The 17,639-nt window shown below is 39.5% G+C and overlaps 1 long non-coding RNA gene across 1 annotated transcript; it reads right to left on the bottom strand.

The window, feature by feature from the left end:
* Positions 1-214: 214 nt before the first annotated feature.
* LOC133385941 (uncharacterized) lies at positions 215-12,516 on the bottom strand. Its single transcript, XR_009763025.1, has 4 exons — positions 12,477-12,516; positions 12,244-12,291; positions 1,732-1,826; positions 215-642 (listed from the first exon to the last, which is right to left on the bottom strand). It is a non-coding gene; the product is annotated as an uncharacterized LOC133385941 (long non-coding RNA).
* Positions 12,517-17,639: the final 5,123 nt, after the last annotated feature.

Genomic DNA, 17,639 nt, shown 5'->3' with positions numbered 1-17,639 from the left:
CATTGGATGTAATCTTAAGTGGCACCTAGGACCTGGTGTGAGATGTAACTGTTGTTGAACCAACTGAAAGCAGTGAAAACTACACTGCCAAATTTAATTATTAGCATTTATAAACCTTTTAATATTTTAATATTTTTAACCAAATCATTTTTATTGAACTTTTCATTTTGCAAAAACAGTACAGTAAAACATTATATTATGAAAACAAACCTGGAAGTAACAATCTATGCGTAACCAAAAAACATGTCTCAATAAATGCATATAATACTTTCTCAAGTGGGAGACAGTATGCTTGTATATGGAGAGTACACAGATTTATACATTAAATAACCTTTAATAACGTGAGAGATGATCTGACCAGAAAGGTAAGTGACTGTCTGGAGAGTGAGTGGTACACTCCAGAGAGGTAAGGTAAGTTAAAAAAGGCCATCATGCAGATTCAAGCTTAACAGATTTTATCATCCTCCTATTTAATCAACTACATTGAATCAGCTTTTTCTTGTAACATAATAGTTCAAACTTTGCTCCACCAACCTTCTAATGTAAAAACAGAACTATCATTCCAGTGGTGCGCAATCTCCATTTTCACAGCTGCTAACAGAAAGATTATGAGAGCTTTGTGACAGAGTTGTTGCAGATTCTCTGGAAAGATAAATAATAATGCCAAGCATGAGTCTCATGGAATAATTTGGCAAACAATGGAAGAGATTTCCTGAAAGATTTTAACCCAGAAATACCGCACCACTGCTCAAGCCCATCACATATGGAAGTAGGTGCCTACCCCCTGACAGCCTCTCCAACAGATATTAGATTGTCCAGTAGTAATTTTTGCCAACTTCACAGGAGTAAAATACCAACTTAATACAACTTTGAACATAGATTCCTTCATTTTGGCAGAGATAGCTCATACAGGGGGCTTATGCCATATCATTTTCCAGGATTGATCTTCAATGGGAATATCTAAATCCACCTCCCATGGGTCTTTCAGGCTTGCCACAGTTCCCATATTACAAGATGAGAGAACTTAATAGATAATAGACACTTCACCTTTGAAATTACTTGATGAGCTTTTACAATATCTCTCAGAAAAATGTCAGAGAATATAATGTAATGGACCCTCCACCTTCAACAGGAATCTAGTAAATGTTTGAACTTGTAGTTAAGCTGAACCCAATTAGTATGAATGTTATCCATCTTCCCCAAGAATTGTTCTTTAGACAATGGGATTTTAACTTCAAACAAGTCACACAGTCTGTAAAGACCTGCACTTTCCCATTTTCCATACTGACTGTATTTACTGAGTATATATACATGAGAGAGTTTAGAATAGAAAAAGATATCTGGATAGAACATTCATCTTTACTGTTGAAATGTGGCCAAACCAGGTTGTGAATTTCCTCCCACTGTATGAAATCTTTCTGCTTGAGCAATGTGCCAGAATTGTGCCTTTTCAATTGTAATAAGTCTTTACAAAGGATTACTCCAATATATTTAAAGTGCTAGGCTGTAGCTCCAGACCTGATATCTGCACTATACTCTGATGGAGGCCCACAGGCATGGCCTCACATGGAAGATTGGACTTTTGAAAATTAACCTCTAACCTCGAGACCTGCTGAAAAGACATTAGTAAATTCTTCAAAATTGGCAAAGATCATGATGGATTGCTAAGAAACAGAAGAATATCATCTGCAAAAAGACCAGTGGTGTGCTCTCCTCCCCCCACCCTCACACCTTGGATATCCGAGTGTTGTCTAATCACTTCAGCCAGTGCCTCAACTGCCAGCACAAATAAGAGAGGTGATAGAGGGCAGCCTTGCCTTGTCCATCTATAAAGAGAGAAGAGAGAAGAGTGCACACCATTACCTTATACCATCACTGCCGCCACTGAGTAAATACCTTTGATAACATGCACAAAACGATCTCCAAAATTCATATTTTCTAACCCCTGAAGAGTATAAGGCCATTCCACATAGTCGCTTTGAAGATATCTAACAAAATTAATGATACAGCTTGTCTGCTCATAGCACTATAGGAAATAATTTTTAGAGCCCTTCTAATAGCATCAGCAGTATGTCTGTGTGGAATGAACCCCTTTTGATCAAAATGGACACAGCCTTCTCTCTCCCTATTAAGTCTTTTTTTAAAAAAAACATTGTATAAGAAAACAATAAAATACAAAACTAAGGCCTAACAGGGTATTCCACAATAATAGACAATAAGGTCAAGACAAGAATTGCATATAACAAAACAATATCACAATAACTAAATTTCCTTCACTGGGACAGGTACAGTGCGACATGTTTCATTGTTAGCAGAATATGAAATAAATTCCCACCAAACTGCAAGAAAACACTCTGGGTCTTCAGTTCTACAGGAAACTTAGTTTGTGAGTTAGTTTCTCAGCAATTGCTATGTTCCATAAGTTTTTGTACTACAAAGGTAGATGGAGGTCCTGGGCTGTCTTCCACTTTTGCGCAATGGAAATTCTGACTGCCACCAACATCCACATCAACAGTTCCCTAGCATGGAAGTCTGCCATTTGAGAGTCCCAACTATTCAACAATATGAGTTGAGGGGTAATTGCAATATCCATTTTAAATATTTTTGAAATTTCTTGAACTACCTCCACCCAAAAATCATATCCAGGGGGGCACTCCCACCATAAGTGGAAGAACAATTCCCATGCTCTACAGCCATGCCAGCAAAGTGCTGGCAGATTGGAGGTTATATGAGTTAATTGGATGGGTGTGCAATACCACCTGTGAGCCACTTTCATGGAGCATTCACGAATGTATGCTGATACAGACTTGTAAAGTATAGATGTCCACAATTGTTTCCATTTAGAATAGCTAATTTCCATGTGTAAATCTGCTTCCCCAAGGGATTTCAACCCCTTGAGAGAGCCAGTAAAGATGTCCAGCAACATGGCATATAATTCAGATACTAGGCCCTTGCTGCAAGCAAGTAATACTATTATTATTACCTGCTAATAATACTTCAAACTTAGTAAGAGGTCAAGTAGCCTGTATTTTGATAGTTGGGCTTGCTAAGAGGTGCCTGATGTGGTTCTCCTGGAAACATGATAATGTTGGATTAGCAATCTTTATTCAAATTTGTTCTTTAGTGATTGGATTATTGTTAATATAGCAATCCCTTAGCCTAAACATTCCATATTTCTCCCAGGATCTAACAATTGACCTGAGCCCTAGCTTCACAAGCTCTGGATTCTGACTAAGAGGTAGCAGAGGTGAACATACTGGGGAAAGAACATGCTGCCATTTTTTCCTAATTGTGAAGTATATGGATTACGGATTTGTTAAATTGTGAAGTATATGGAATAGGGATTTGGTAATTTGCAAAAAGGTAGGGCCCAAATTGGGTAGTGCTTTAGCCTATTCTTCTCCAGCACAATCCATTGTTTGTCTGTTCTGGTGATGACAAAAAATAATTATTGAAGCTGACAAGCTTCATAATATAGCCCCAAACGAGGTCGTCCCAATCTTCCTCTACCCGGTTTTCTATAATAGTTCTTCATTGTCAATCTAGGGGCCTTTCCCTGAAAAATAAATTTATTGATTATCTTCTGCCATATAGTTAATTTATGAGGATGGAGGAGGATGGGAAGCACCTGAAAAAAGTATAAAAATCGTGGAATGATCATAATCTGAACTGCAGCTATTCTGCCTAAATAGAAAGATTATGCTGTTTCCAATCTTGTTTCATCTTATTAATTAAGGGACAAAAATTCAACACATACAGCTTGTTTATATTATTGGGTATGCAAACTTCCCATCCAGCTCTGCAAGTCCAACTGTACCCTGAGCAGGAACCTGATATACATAAGATTTTTTGAGATTGACTTTCTATCCTGCTATCTTTTCAAACTTTTCTAATTCCTGTTGTGGAGACAGTAATGCCATAGCAGGTTCCCTTAATATACAAACCATATCATCTGCATATAAATACAGAAGGTGCTCTTCGCCCTCTCCTGTGTTGCCTTCGATATTTGGATTAGTTCTTACTGCCACTGCCAATGGCTCCAGGGAGAGGGTGAAGAGCAATGGAGAGAGAAGGCATCCCTGTTTGGTCCCTCTATTTATGTATATTGGTGGTGCATCCAAATTATTTGTGCAGACTATAGTGTGTAATTCTTCTGATGAAGCCTAGAGATCGTTGAGATAAAACTATGACCCAAATGAAAATGCTCCAGTATTTTCAGGAGGAACTGCCATTCCAGGCAGTCAAAAGCTTTATATATATCTAATGATAGTATTGCAAGAGGAGTACCCCGCTTTCTGCTGTTATATATAACATTCAGCAAGTAGCAAATCGGGCCTGCTATGTGTCTATTGGAGATAAACCTTGTCTGGGGCATGATTAGAGGCAAATATTACTCCATTGCTTGACTCTGCAACCCTTGTCTCCTCCCCTCTGGGAAACTAATAAGTAGTCTATGCATGGATAGGATTTATAGTGTGGGGAGTAGCAAGTATAATCCTTTTCCTGTGGATGTTTGTGTTGCCAGATATCCACCAAACCAAAATGGGTTAGAATGTCAAGCACAGGAGAGCAGGATGAAGCAGAAAAGTGAGTGTGCTGGAAGTATCTATTGCCCTATTTATAACAGTGTTAAAATCACCTCCAAAGACAAACATCCCCTCGCCAAAAATATCCAAAACACCCAGGACTTCATACAAAAATGTTGTCTGGTTCACATGTGGACCATACAATGACCCCAAAGTGAGTGGTTGGCCCTCTAAATGCCCTTTAGCAAAAATATATTGCCCCCTAGTATCTGCTCATGTTTCTTCAATAACTATTAGGCAGTTTTGGGCTAATAAGTCTAAGCAACTGAACTAATGCAGCATCTCCTTCTACTGACATAATACCAGTCAGTTTCACACCTTTACCTTGTTATAGGCCTCCCCATGTCATGTCAGTTTCTTCAGAACTTTAGCTCCAATTCTTCAGAGAGATTAGCCTCCAGCAGAGCCAATTTTAAAGCTTGTTTCTGATCTCTGTTGGGAGCTGAGCTCACCTTTTACACTGTTTAGTACGGTATAGTGTTCAGTGACTGAATCTGTCAGTATGATTCATAGAATCATAGAGTTAGAAGGGGACTATAAGGCCATCATGTCCCACCCCTGCTTCAAAAAGGCCAATTCAGATTTAGGAACAAGGACCTTAGATGTCCGTCTTGTCTGATGGCAAGCCACCCCCCTTTAATAAATATTTTTAAAACCTCTAAGTTTTTTTTTAAATCATTTAAAAATACTTCCTAAACCAAGTTGGTGCCAGTCATACTTCTACAGCAGAGTGGGGAACCTTTTCTGGCTAATGAGCTGGATCCTGATCTTCTCCACCTTCAGGCCATTTGACAGGTGGTTGGGGCCAGCCAATAGTTAATCACCTGATGTCACGTGAGAACTTCAATTGGGCTTCCAACTGTATTAGACAGTGCCTTCCTATAAAGATGTTGTGAAATCCGATATATCCAAAATAGTAATGTTTGCTGGATCGATCTCAACATCAAAAACAATTTTCCATTGTTTAGGCTGTATGATGCATTCTAATTCTTTATTCCACACCTCTCTAAGCTTGTGAACTTCTACCTTACAAAGATTTGTTAAGTATTTATAAACAGCCATTATGGGTTGGACTTTTGATAAGGATCCAATAATTCTCTCCAACAATTTAGGACATGATGAAGCACTCAAAACCAATGGTCCATAAATAGATGCTAACAAATGTTGTAACTGAAGCTATTGCCATTCAGCACTTGTTGATAAATGATATTTAAACTTTTAGTTATTTTTAAAAAAATATTCCATAATCAGATATCCCTGACCTGTAACCTGTGCAAGGTACTTTTAAGTCCCTAGTAAGTATTTATAGGTTTGTTGCTTTAAAATTCAAATGGATTTCACCAGAGAAATATCTGGCTTACCTGTGGTGTCCAGGAAATGGCACTGACTCATTGCCAGACTGAATTCTCCTGAGGCAAATTATATAATTGGACAACAGTGGAGTAAAGCCAATGGCTAGGGACGGAAGGATTTGTTAATTTCAGTTATCTCAGTTTCACATTTTTCCAGTCTTAAATTCAGTTCTCCACATTTCTGCAGCAGTTTGCAATTTTTTAAAACAAGAAATTTCATCACAATTTTAGTGTGAATTTCTCCAGCTTAAAGTATTTTTGTGTTCAGTTTTGACTAATGTACACATTTTTGCAAGTAATTTTCCATAATACATTTGTATCTTATTTTCACAAATATTTTCATTTTTATACACACTTTCCCCTAATATATGCTTTTTTTGTAAACACTGGCAAAAAAAACTGTTTTGTAAAATTCAGATGATTGCAGATTCCAAAGGATACACTAGCTGTACAGTAGGGTTCCACTAATATGGCGGGTTAGGGACCAGGCCCCTGCCGTAAAGTGGAAATCGACATAAAGCAGGGCCCCATAGACTATAATGGGCCGCGTCACGCGAAAATGACGTCAAAATGGTGCGTGACGGAAAAAACCCACCATATTAGCGGAACAAGCGCTGTAAGAGTGGGGCCTTTCCTTAATTGAAAACCGTCGCATGAACGAAGCGCCGTAAAGCAGAACGCCATAAAGTGGGGCCCTACTGTATTTTCATTTGTGTAGTGTTTCAGAAAGTGAGGATTTGGTATGTTCTCCTCTAAATGAGAACTGAATTAAGTTTGTCCCCCATCCCTACTATGTCATCTGGGAGCAGAATGCTGGACTAGATACGCCTTTGGTCTGACCCTGCAACACTCTTCTTATGTACATATTTACACTAGTTCTCCTTGTGGATCCAAGCATAACAGGAGAACTAGAGCTTTGATTGTCCATAGTCCCAATAGGAGAAATGATTGGGACAAGAAACAAAGAATGAGGATGAAGTGAATATAAAAAATTGATCAATTTATATGTGAATATGCTTTCAGCATATTATGATTTTTAGAAGATAAACTGCCTTGAAATAAAGATGCATTTATGATGTAACTCTTGCTATATATTTTTTGTAACTCTTGCTATATATTTTTTGTAAAGTCATTAATTTCTTAACAGTAAAATCCTAATCATGTCTGCTCAGAAGTAAATCCTAATTAATTCAATGGGGCTTACTCACAGGTAAGTGGGGTCAGGATTGCAGCCTAAGGAAGCAATCCTAACTATGGGAAGCCAGCGTAAGAACATAAAAAGAGTCTGCTGGAACAGGCCAATGGCCCATCTAGTCCAACATCCTGTTATCACAGTGGCCAACGAGATGCCTATGGCAAGTCCACAAGTGGAGGTATGAAGGCCTGGGGAAAAATCCAGAAAACTTTTTTTCTATTGTTGGGGGGAAAGGGGAAATCCAGAAAAAAGGGGGGATTTCTGGACCTTTACATCTCTACCTACAAGTAGGACCTGAGCACAAGAGTTTTTTCTCTTCCCATGGTTTCCAGCAGCAGGTATTCATAAACATATTGCCTCCGACTAGCCATCATAGCTATATGCTGCCTCTGCCTATGTAGGCAGAGCATAGCCATTATGGCTGGTACCCCTTCTTGGCCATTTCCTCCATGAATTTGTATAACCCTCGTTTAGTTGGTGGCCATCACTGCCTCTTGTGGGAGTGAACTCCATAGTTTAACTATAAGCTGTGTGAAGAAGTACTTTCTTTTATCTTTCTTGCAACATTCCGCTTCACTGGACGTCCACAAGTTCTAGTGTTATGAGAGAGGGAGAAAAGCTTTTCTCTATCTACTTTCTCCATGCCATGGATAATTTTACACACTTGTATCATGTTACCTCTTACCTGTCTTTTCAAAAAATCCCAAATGTTGCAACCTTTCCTCATAGGAGAGTTGCTCCATCCTCTTGATTGCCCTTTTCTGAATCCTTTTCCAACTCTAGAATATCTTTTTTTAGGTGAAGTGACCAGAACTGTACACAGTATTCCAAGTGCGGTTGCACCATAAATTTATATAAAAGCATTATAACATTGACAGTTTAATTTTCAATTTATTTCCTAATGATCCCTAGCATGGAATTTGCCTTTGTCACAGCTGCCACACGCTGGGTTAACATCATCATCAAGCTATCCACTATGACCCCGAGGTCTCATTCCTGGTCAGTCACTGCCAGTTCAGACCCCATCAGCATATATATGGAATTAAGGCGGGGTCCCAACATGCATCACTTTACATTTGTTCACATTGAATTGCATTTGCTGTTTCACTCAGTTTGGAGATGTCCTTTTGGAGCTCCTCACAATTCCTTTTTGTTTTAATGGCCCTGAACAATTTAGTATCATCAGCAAACTTGGCCACCTCACTGTTCACCCCTAATTCTAGATAATTTATGAACAAGATAAAAAGCCCAGATTGCAGTACTGATCCTTGGGGGACACCAGTTTCTACATTTCTCCATTGGGAGAACTGTGCACTTATTACTACTCTCTGCTTCCTGTTTCCTAGCCAGTGCCTCTCTTATTTCATGACTGCTAAGCTTACTCATGAGATTTTGGTGAGGTACCTTGTTGAATGATTTTTGAAAGTCCAAGTACACTATGTCAACTGGATCACCTCTATCTGCATACTTGCTGATACTCTCAAAGAACTCTCATAGGTTAGTGAGATATATACACTAGTTCTCCATATGGAACCAAGCATAACAGGAGAACTAGACCTTCCGCTTCAGCAAGTCTTGTTCTTATATGTGCTTGACTACTTTATCTTTAACAATGCTTTCTACCAGTTTTCCCAGAACAGATGTTAAGCTAACTGGCCTGTAATTTCCAGAATCCCCCCTGGATGCCTTTTTAGTGTTACATTGGCCAGTTTCCAGTTCTCGTGTATGGAGGTGGATCTTAAAGACAAGCTACTTTTATAGTTAAGCTTAACCTATTAATTTCAGCTAGTGTAAAACACACCAGATCCAAACCCCATACAGGAGTGAAGCTACTGCCGACTGAGCTGGCTCAAGCCTGGCAGAGGGAAAAGCTTTAAAACAGAGTTTGACTTACACCAACCTTTTTGCCTGTGTAAGTTTCACCAGGTTGCCCAATCATGTGATTGAACTGAACAGGGTTAGGATCCAACGGAAGTGCTCCCCATCCTGCCCCCACCATGTCCCTTTGGAGGAACTTATGTTGACCTCAGCTCAACCAGCTTTGGCTGAGCCCCAGCTGAACTGGGATGAAGGATATGTGGTATAGCCCCAGCTGAACCAGATATCCATTAGATCCTAATTTGCTCCTCCTGGTGGATCTTAGGTTTGGATTGCTTTCTTAGTCAGTTAAAGTGTCACAAGGCAAAAAAGCATCCAAGAAATTATGGGACTGAAAGATGGTGCACACATTTTCTGAAACAGACAAATAGAGAATTATTGTTTTTGTTATGTGCCTTCAAATCGATTATGACTTATGGCGACCCTATGAATCAGTGACCTCCAAGAGCATCTGTCATGAACCACCCTGTTCAGATCTTGTCAGTTCTGGCTTTCTTTATGGAATCAATCCATCTCTTGTTTGGCCTTCCTCTTTTTCTACTCCCTTCTGTTCTTCCCAGCATTATTGTCTTTTCTAGTGAATCATGTCTTCTCATTATGTGTCCAAAGAATGATAACCTCAGTTTAATCATTTTAGCTTCCAGTGACAGTTCTGGTTTAATTTGTTCTAACACCCAATTATTTGTCTTTTTTGCAGTCCATGGTATACACAAAGCTCTCCTCCAACACCACATTTCAAATGAGTTATTTTTCTCTAATCTGCTTTTTTCACTGTCCAACTTTCACATCTATACATAGAGATTGGGAATACCATGGTCTGAATGATCCTGACTTGGGTGTTCAATGATACATCTTTGCATTTGAGGACCTTTTCTAGTCTCTCATAGCTGCCCTCCCCAGTCCTAGCCTTCTTCTGATTTCTTGACTATAGTCTCCATTTTGGTTAATGACTGTGCCAAGCTATTGATAATCCTTGACAACTTCAATGTCCTCTTTGTCAACTTTAAAGTCACATAAATCTTCTGTTGTCATTACTTTAGTCTTCTTGTTATTCAGCTGTAGTCCTACTTTGTGCTTTCCTCTTTAACTTTCATCAGCATTCGTTTCAGATCATTACTGGTTTCTGCTAGTAGTATGGTATTGTCTGCATATCTTAAATTATTGATATTTCTCCCTCCAATTTTCACACCTTCTTCATCTTGGTCTAATCCTGCTTTCCGTATGATATGTTCTGCATATAGATTAAACAAATAGGGTGATAAAATATACCACTGTCTCACATCCTTTCTGATTGGGAACCAATAATTTCTCTATATTCTGTCCTTACAGTAGCCTCTTGTCCAGAGAATAGGTTGCACATCAGAACAATCAGATGCTGTGGCACCCCCATTTCTTTTAAAGCATTCCAGAGTTTTCATGATCTACACAGTCAAACCCTTTGCTGTAATCTATAAAGCACAGGGTGATTTTCTTCTGAAATTCCTTGGTCCGTTCCATTATCCAACATATGTTTGCAATATGAACTCTGGTACCTCTTACCTTTCTAAATCCAGCTTGGACGTCTGGCATTTCTTGCTCCATATATGGTAAGAGCCTTTGTTGTAGAATCTTGAGCATTACTTTACTTGCATGGGATATTAAGGCAATAGTTCAATAATTACTGCATTCCCTGGGACCTCCTTTCTTTGGAATTGGGATGTATATTGAACGCTTCCAGTCTGTGGGCCACTGCTTAGTTTTCCATATTTGTTGACAAATTTTTGTCAAAATTTGGACAGGTTCAGTCTCAGTAACTTGTAGCAACTCTATTGGTATGCCATCTGTTCCTAGTGATTTGCGTCTTCCAAATATTTTAAGAGCAGCTTTCACCTCACATTCTAAAATTTCTGGTTCTTCATCATATGGTTCCTCCTTGACTGAATCTGTCATCCTCGCATCTCTTTTGTATAGTTCTTCAGTGTTTGCTTCCATCTTCCTTTTATTTTATCTTGGTCAGTCAGTGTGTTCCCCCCCCCTCAAGCCATGCTGGTTAGACATGCTGTACCAGATTCACAACATCCAACATACAAAAATTAATGCAGCAAAGAAAAATTCTTGCTTATTATGTCGCAGATAAAGCACACAGTTAATTATTGGGTGCTTTAAAGAATAATAATCATGTAAACCTTCTGTTGTGTATGGGGTGTGTGCTACCATATCTCCATAAGTGTAGATTCATAGCTGTGTTATTTGTTTATGGGGCTTTACGTCTCTTCTAATAGCAGCCTTGCCAACCTGCTACTCTCCAGATGTTTTGGATTACAATTCCTATCAGACCTAGCCAGCACAGAAGGCCCCAGGCTGGCAAAACTACCAGACCAAATTTTCACCTTGGTGTGTCATTGTTTTACGACAGCAAGTAATTTCTTATAAACTTATTTAGGGAAAGAACAATGATATGTAAGCAGTCACTGGGTATATTGAAATTCTATTCTTTTCCCCCCAAGGACAATGTTTGAAAAATTTGTTTATTAGCCACAAATGCAGAGTAATTTAATTTTGTTTTCCGGTTCCACATAGCCATCATCCATTAGTCATGCCCAATTAAAGGCATATGTATTTCATATTGTTAGATATTTCTTAGCCATAGCTTAAATGGCATTGTGCAATAGCATTTCTGGCTCTTCACCAGGTTTAGAAATTATTATTTCTACAGCAGAACAAAAAATTTCTATGCATATGGTTTTTGCAAGATATTATATCTTTTTTCATATATAGATTTTAATATTCATCCTTCTTGGAGCCACTTTATCTTTGTAACATTGTAGCAAGCATTATGATCCTTGTTATATTGTCAGTTGGTAACACACAGATTTTTTAAGATATTATTTCTCCATTGCAAATCATAATACTGAAGATTCTACTTAGCAGTTGTATCTGGCTTTCACAGTGAGCTATTCATGTGACCTCATTTCCTTTTTGACATTTGCATGAGGGAAAATTATTTGGAATAAATAGTATTTTTCAATTAAGTTCTGCGTCATTCATGTAAAGGTTCTGTCTTCTCTTAAAAAAATAATTTCTTTTGTTTGGCAAGGGAATGACAATGTCATTCAGTTGGCTTTTAAAAATATTTATTAATTTATTCCATTCACAATTTTTGTTTGTTTGCATACTTCTATATGGAAGAAGAATATATTCTCTAAAATTCTCTAGAATTTATACCAGGGTAAATTATGCTGGTGAAACTTACCCCTATCCATTCATGAGTGGGGCTACTGCTGGCTGAGCTGGTCTGAGCCTGGCAGAAGGAAAACATGCCTTTAAAATACACTTTGACTTACACCACCCATTTTGCCAGTGTAACATCCATTGGGTTGCTAGATGTGACCAATCTGAACAGAATTTAGAATGGGGTAAGTATCCCCAGCCACATCCCACCACAGCCTCACCACTCCCCTGGAACATCCCTTTTTCAAGACTTACCCTGGCCTCAGCTCAGACAGCTTCAAATGAGCCCTGGTTGAGCTGGCTGAGCACTAGCTGAGCCAGGATGGAGGTCTTATACCAGCATATCTCCAGCTGAGCTGGGGTGAGGGGCTTCAGCTGGCTCTGCCAAACTCTGGTCATCTCTTTGGATCTATTGCTACCTTCTAAGAATTCTAAGAATATTTAATGGAAGTTTACCTTCTCCATTTAGTCTCCATATCTATTGACAACATCAGGATGAACCCTTGTCCTTATTTTTGATTCCTCCCACTGCCTTTCCTTCCATAGTTAATATGTCACAAAATAATTTTACAATTATACAATTATAAAAACCCATACTGCCTCCTGAGTTCTCTCAGCTAAACCTGTAGTTCCTGCTTTGGTTTTCTCTCATCTTGACTACTGCAACCTCCTTCTCTCTGCCCTTGCCTTGCCATACCCCAATCCATTCATCTCTACCTAAAATTCCCCTTCCTAGGCATGTACATTCATTCCATAGTCTTATCTGCGGTATTGTCCTGGCTCCCCCCAGCAAATTCAGACTCGGGACTCTCAGCTCAGGTATTGCTGATGGCTGTAATCCACAGGTTAGCACAGGATGGAACATAGATCGGGTTACAGGGTACACAGTGTTAGCATCAATAAAAAACACTGCTCAGCATGGCTACGCATGTGAATATGTTGTTGCAACACTTGATATCGCCCCACATCCCCTTAATAAAAGACAGGGTAGGCACAGCTACTTGTGCAGGACTTTTCTCTTGACTTGGGACTGGACAAGCAAGTGGGCATTCCTGCAGGTCGGTGCCTACACAGCTGGCGGCATATCCATTGTTACAGAGGCAGGGACATCTTGGCCAGGCCCTCCCCTGGTTCTGCCTCCAGCAGACATCGTGGACTGAGGGTAGGTCAGCAGGAGGAGCTGGTCCTATGGTGCCATGAGGCTCATGACAGGTATACTGATCGTTCCATTTTTTATAAGTCTGTTGACAATGTTTAATCAAATTAAAAGAAAGATTTCACCTCTTCTTTCCTCATCAGTCATGACCAAAAGGTCAGTTACCACACTCCCAGTCTTTTGGCCAATTTTGGCTCGGCTTGCTTAAGGGTTTAGCCACAGTGTGAAAGAAGTCGGGTCAGTAGTGCTCAGAGGAATAGCAAGGTGGTGCCAACTTTGATTAATTCTAGCAGCATTAATCAAAGGCTTGATCTTTGTCTTGTGGCATCCAGCATTTTACACATTGTTGATTACTTGATCTTCAATCCCTATTTCATACAAAGTAAGTGTTATGTGTATCTTTTCCTATAATTTTATCACCAAATCATCTCCAATGCCAAGTTGTTGCTTCAAAAAGCAATGGCAAGGCACAGAATGGGTTAGGCATGGCTTTCTTAATGTTCTGCAACCTTGTTTATACTCCTGAATTAGTAATAGCAATAATGAAAACTGTCACTCTTTGTTTCAAGGCAACATTGGCTACTGATTAATATTCTGCAGCTGGACAAAGTTGCATGTAAGGTCACCACTGCAATGATCTCAGCTGATTTATTATAAGTCCAATAATTTATCCCTCATTTCCGTTACGAATGTGCTTTGCATTCTGTTTTTTTCAGGGGGAAAGGGAAGAGAGTGTACTCAAAACAACAAGATAGGCACACTTAGTATGCCGTAATAAAATTTAAAAGATGAAGCATTGCAATGCACAATTTTTAGAGTATCCCATATGATGGTTTTTGTGATGGTTGTCGGTTGCTGAGTATGGTACAAAATGGCACACCAACCATAAACACAATTATTGTCCTGCCCAAAGTCGATAGATCCGGTCTCAGACACGCCTGTGATTCCCCCCCCCCTTTTTATTAAAGTTACAGTTATATAAAAAGCATTACACCTCATTAACCAAACTATGCTTTCTAAGACCTTTTCCCTAACTAACTCTGACCAAGCATGACTATCAGTGCTACAACATTGACTCAGCAATTAACCCCTCCCTGCATTCCCTTAAGAAGGCTTGACTTTCGCATGAAGCCGTTGGCTCCTCCTTAATGATGGTTGAATCTTAATAATTATTTAACTTCTGCCTCTGGCGCACATGGGACAATAGAGGCTGGATCTCAGCTTCCCTCTCTGACAGTGGTGGGTGGTCAACTTGCTTGACCGTGGGAACTTGCAGGGTGCCCAGCTGGGAAATGTCAGGTGAAACAGATGGTGCCTCAGCTGCAGGCGCAGGTGAGGAGGGTGTGTGTAACAGTAAAGTCTCAAGAGGGGCAGTCTCTGACAGTTCTGGCTGTACTTCATTGGGGGGCAGGATTGGGGGCATTTGAGGTGTTCATGACTGGGGTTTGCACACTCTGTGTACTATCCCCGCTGCTTGTCTCCTCCCACAGCTCATCCTCACAGTCCTCAATGTCAGAGTCTGGTGCCTTGAAACTTCCCCTCCCAACCTGGGCCACGACAATTATTTAACAAGCCATACTGATTTCAGTAAAATATATTTCCATTAGGAAATATCTACAAAATAATACGATAAGGATATATCTACAAAATAGTTATTCTTTCTTTCCAGGGAGTCTTGGGAACCTATTCTCTGAGGGGCCCCAGAGATCTTAACCACAGAAGTCTCAACATTCTTACCAAAGCTCGAGAAGGGCCATAGCTCAGTGGCAGAGCATCTGCTTTGCATGCAGAAGGTCCCATTTTCGATCTCATAGTGTTATTAAACACACATATAAATTGTCAATTGCCAAGAAAATCCAACACATTCACATCGGACTTCAGTCAAAGAAACTTCCCAAAAATGAGGGGATTGGTAAAAAGAAAGTTGACAAGCAATGTCAAGAAGGTTAAATCACTCCAAAATGCTTGGGAGTTATTTAAAAACACAATATTAGAAGCTTGACTGGAGTGCACACTGCAGATCAGAAAAGGTACCATCATGGCCAAGAGGATAACACCATGATCAACTAGCAGAGCCAATTACATTATTAGCAGCAAGAAACCTTCCTTCAAAATATTGAAGTCTTGTCCAAATGAGAACAAAAAGGAGTACAAACTTGGCAAAAGAAATGCAAGCATTAAATTGTTTTTATACTGTTTTGAATTTTAAAATTGTGTTTTAAATTGTTTTTAAAATATGTTTTTTAATTGTGTGTTTGTTTTAATGTTTTTGATTGCTGTAAACTGCCCAGACAGCTTCGGCTATGGGGCAGTATACAAGTGCAATAAATAAATAAGCAGATAATAAGGGATGCTGAAAAAGAATTTGAGGTGCACATTGCTAAAAGCATAAAGACTAACAAAAAGAAGTTATTGAAATACAGTAGTAGCAGGGAACCGTCTAGGGAGGCAGTTGGAACTTTGGATGACAAAGGAGTCAAAGGTGTGCTAAAAGAGAATAAGGAGATTGCAGAGAAGCTGAATGAATTCTTTTCACCTGCCTTCACAGTAGAGGATATAGGGCAGGTCTCTGCACCTGAACTAAGTTTTGCAGGAAGGGAGTCTGATGAACTGAGGCAGATAGTGGTGACTAGATGCATAGTTCTAGGCCTATTAGACAAAATAAAAACTGACAAATTACTGGGTCTGCGTGGAGGTCCTCGGCAGATGAGGTTGGACAGACTCATACAGGAGAGATGGTCCTTTGAGTATTCCAGTCCCACGCCACTTAGAGCTTCAAAAAGAATGAATAACCTTTTGGAGTAAGCCAGAAACATATCAGAAGTCAATGCAACTGAAACAACCAAGATGTCAAATGGTCCAACATGAACCTGTCCAGATGTTAAGATCTTCCTTGGAGGACCTTCTTCAGACAGATCCACCTACAGAAGTGAATGAGTTGGTAGCTTTGGAATACATAATCCAGAAATTGTCACTTGGCACTAGGGGTATGCTAGAATTTTCCATTAATTAGCTTATTCTCAATAACTGAGGATCAGATTTTCAAGTAGCTAATTTCTATGGCTAATTTTGAAAACTGACTTTTTAAAAAATCCACCCATAAAATACTGATTAAGAATAATGTATTGATCTTTCCCTTAAAAATATTGGTATTTTCTTCAAAATATCAATATTTTTAAAGGAAATATCAGTATGAGCGAAAAAAAACCATAAATTGGTAAAAGCAGAGGCTAGTGGATAATGAATGAACTCAGATGGATGCCAGCCTGTTAGGTCAGTGTTTCCCAAAGTGTGATACGCATACCCCTGGTGGTACGCAAGAGGGTTTCAAGGAGTACGCAGCCAAATGGGTTTTTTTGTACTTTATCATTGGGTTTTAGCGGCAAAAAAGTGTGTGTGTGTTCTTTTAAGAGAAAATACAGTCCTTGTGATTTCTCCAGTTTCTCACACAATCATGTGAGGGAAAATCAATATAATAACAGTGGTTTATCCTGATGTTATTCAACGCGTAGTCTCTTTCGCTCTCAATGCATTCCTTGTCTTTTTGTGCACCCCTCCAGTTTCTCATAAGACTTGGACTCCCTCGCAATGACTTTGGCCACCAAAAAACGCTTCTACAAACAGACAGATGGCGCCACAAAGATATTTATGCGTATGCTCAACTACAAAAATGTTCACACTGGGAAGTGGGGAAGTGGGTTTTTTTCTCTATCTTCAGCCCTGCAGCGGCCATCTCGCCAGCCACTTCCCTCTTGGGGAATCTCCCGCTTTTCAGCTGCAGAGCGGTTTTTTCCCCCATCCTGCCTGGCCTGCCTGCTCATCAGCTGTGAATTTTAGGCGGGAGGTTTGAATCCCCTGCTTGCTCTTGGGCTGCGTGCCTGAGTGGCTTCCCAGGCAGGATGGGGGGAAAACTGTTCTGCAGCCAAAGAGTGGGAGATTCAAACCTCCAGCCCAGGCAAGCGCTGCCTCTGTAAACCCGCTGCATGCTGCATGATTTTCAGCTGGAGTTTCCGGTTTTGGGGGGTCGCCTCCGGGTCTTTATTTCCAGAATGGTTTTTTTGTTTGAATAATAGTTATTTTAATTATTAGTATATGAATTATTTATATTATTTCTATTATTAAAATGTTTATTACTTACTTTGTATTTATTTTTTTACAAACATTTCATATAAAATTATAGGAATTACGAATGTGTTATAATACCTTACCCCTCTCCCAATTATTTTTGTGAAAGTTGGGTGCGTCGGTAAAATCAATGTCTC

The sequence above is a fragment of the Rhineura floridana genome, chromosome 5 (genome assembly GCF_030035675.1).
Source record: "Rhineura floridana isolate rRhiFlo1 chromosome 5, rRhiFlo1.hap2, whole genome shotgun sequence".
In the NCBI taxonomy this organism is placed as follows: domain Eukaryota; kingdom Metazoa; phylum Chordata; class Lepidosauria; order Squamata; family Rhineuridae; genus Rhineura; species Rhineura floridana.
Note: the sequence above shows the minus strand (reverse complement) of the source record. Positions and strands in the feature narration are given on the sequence as shown.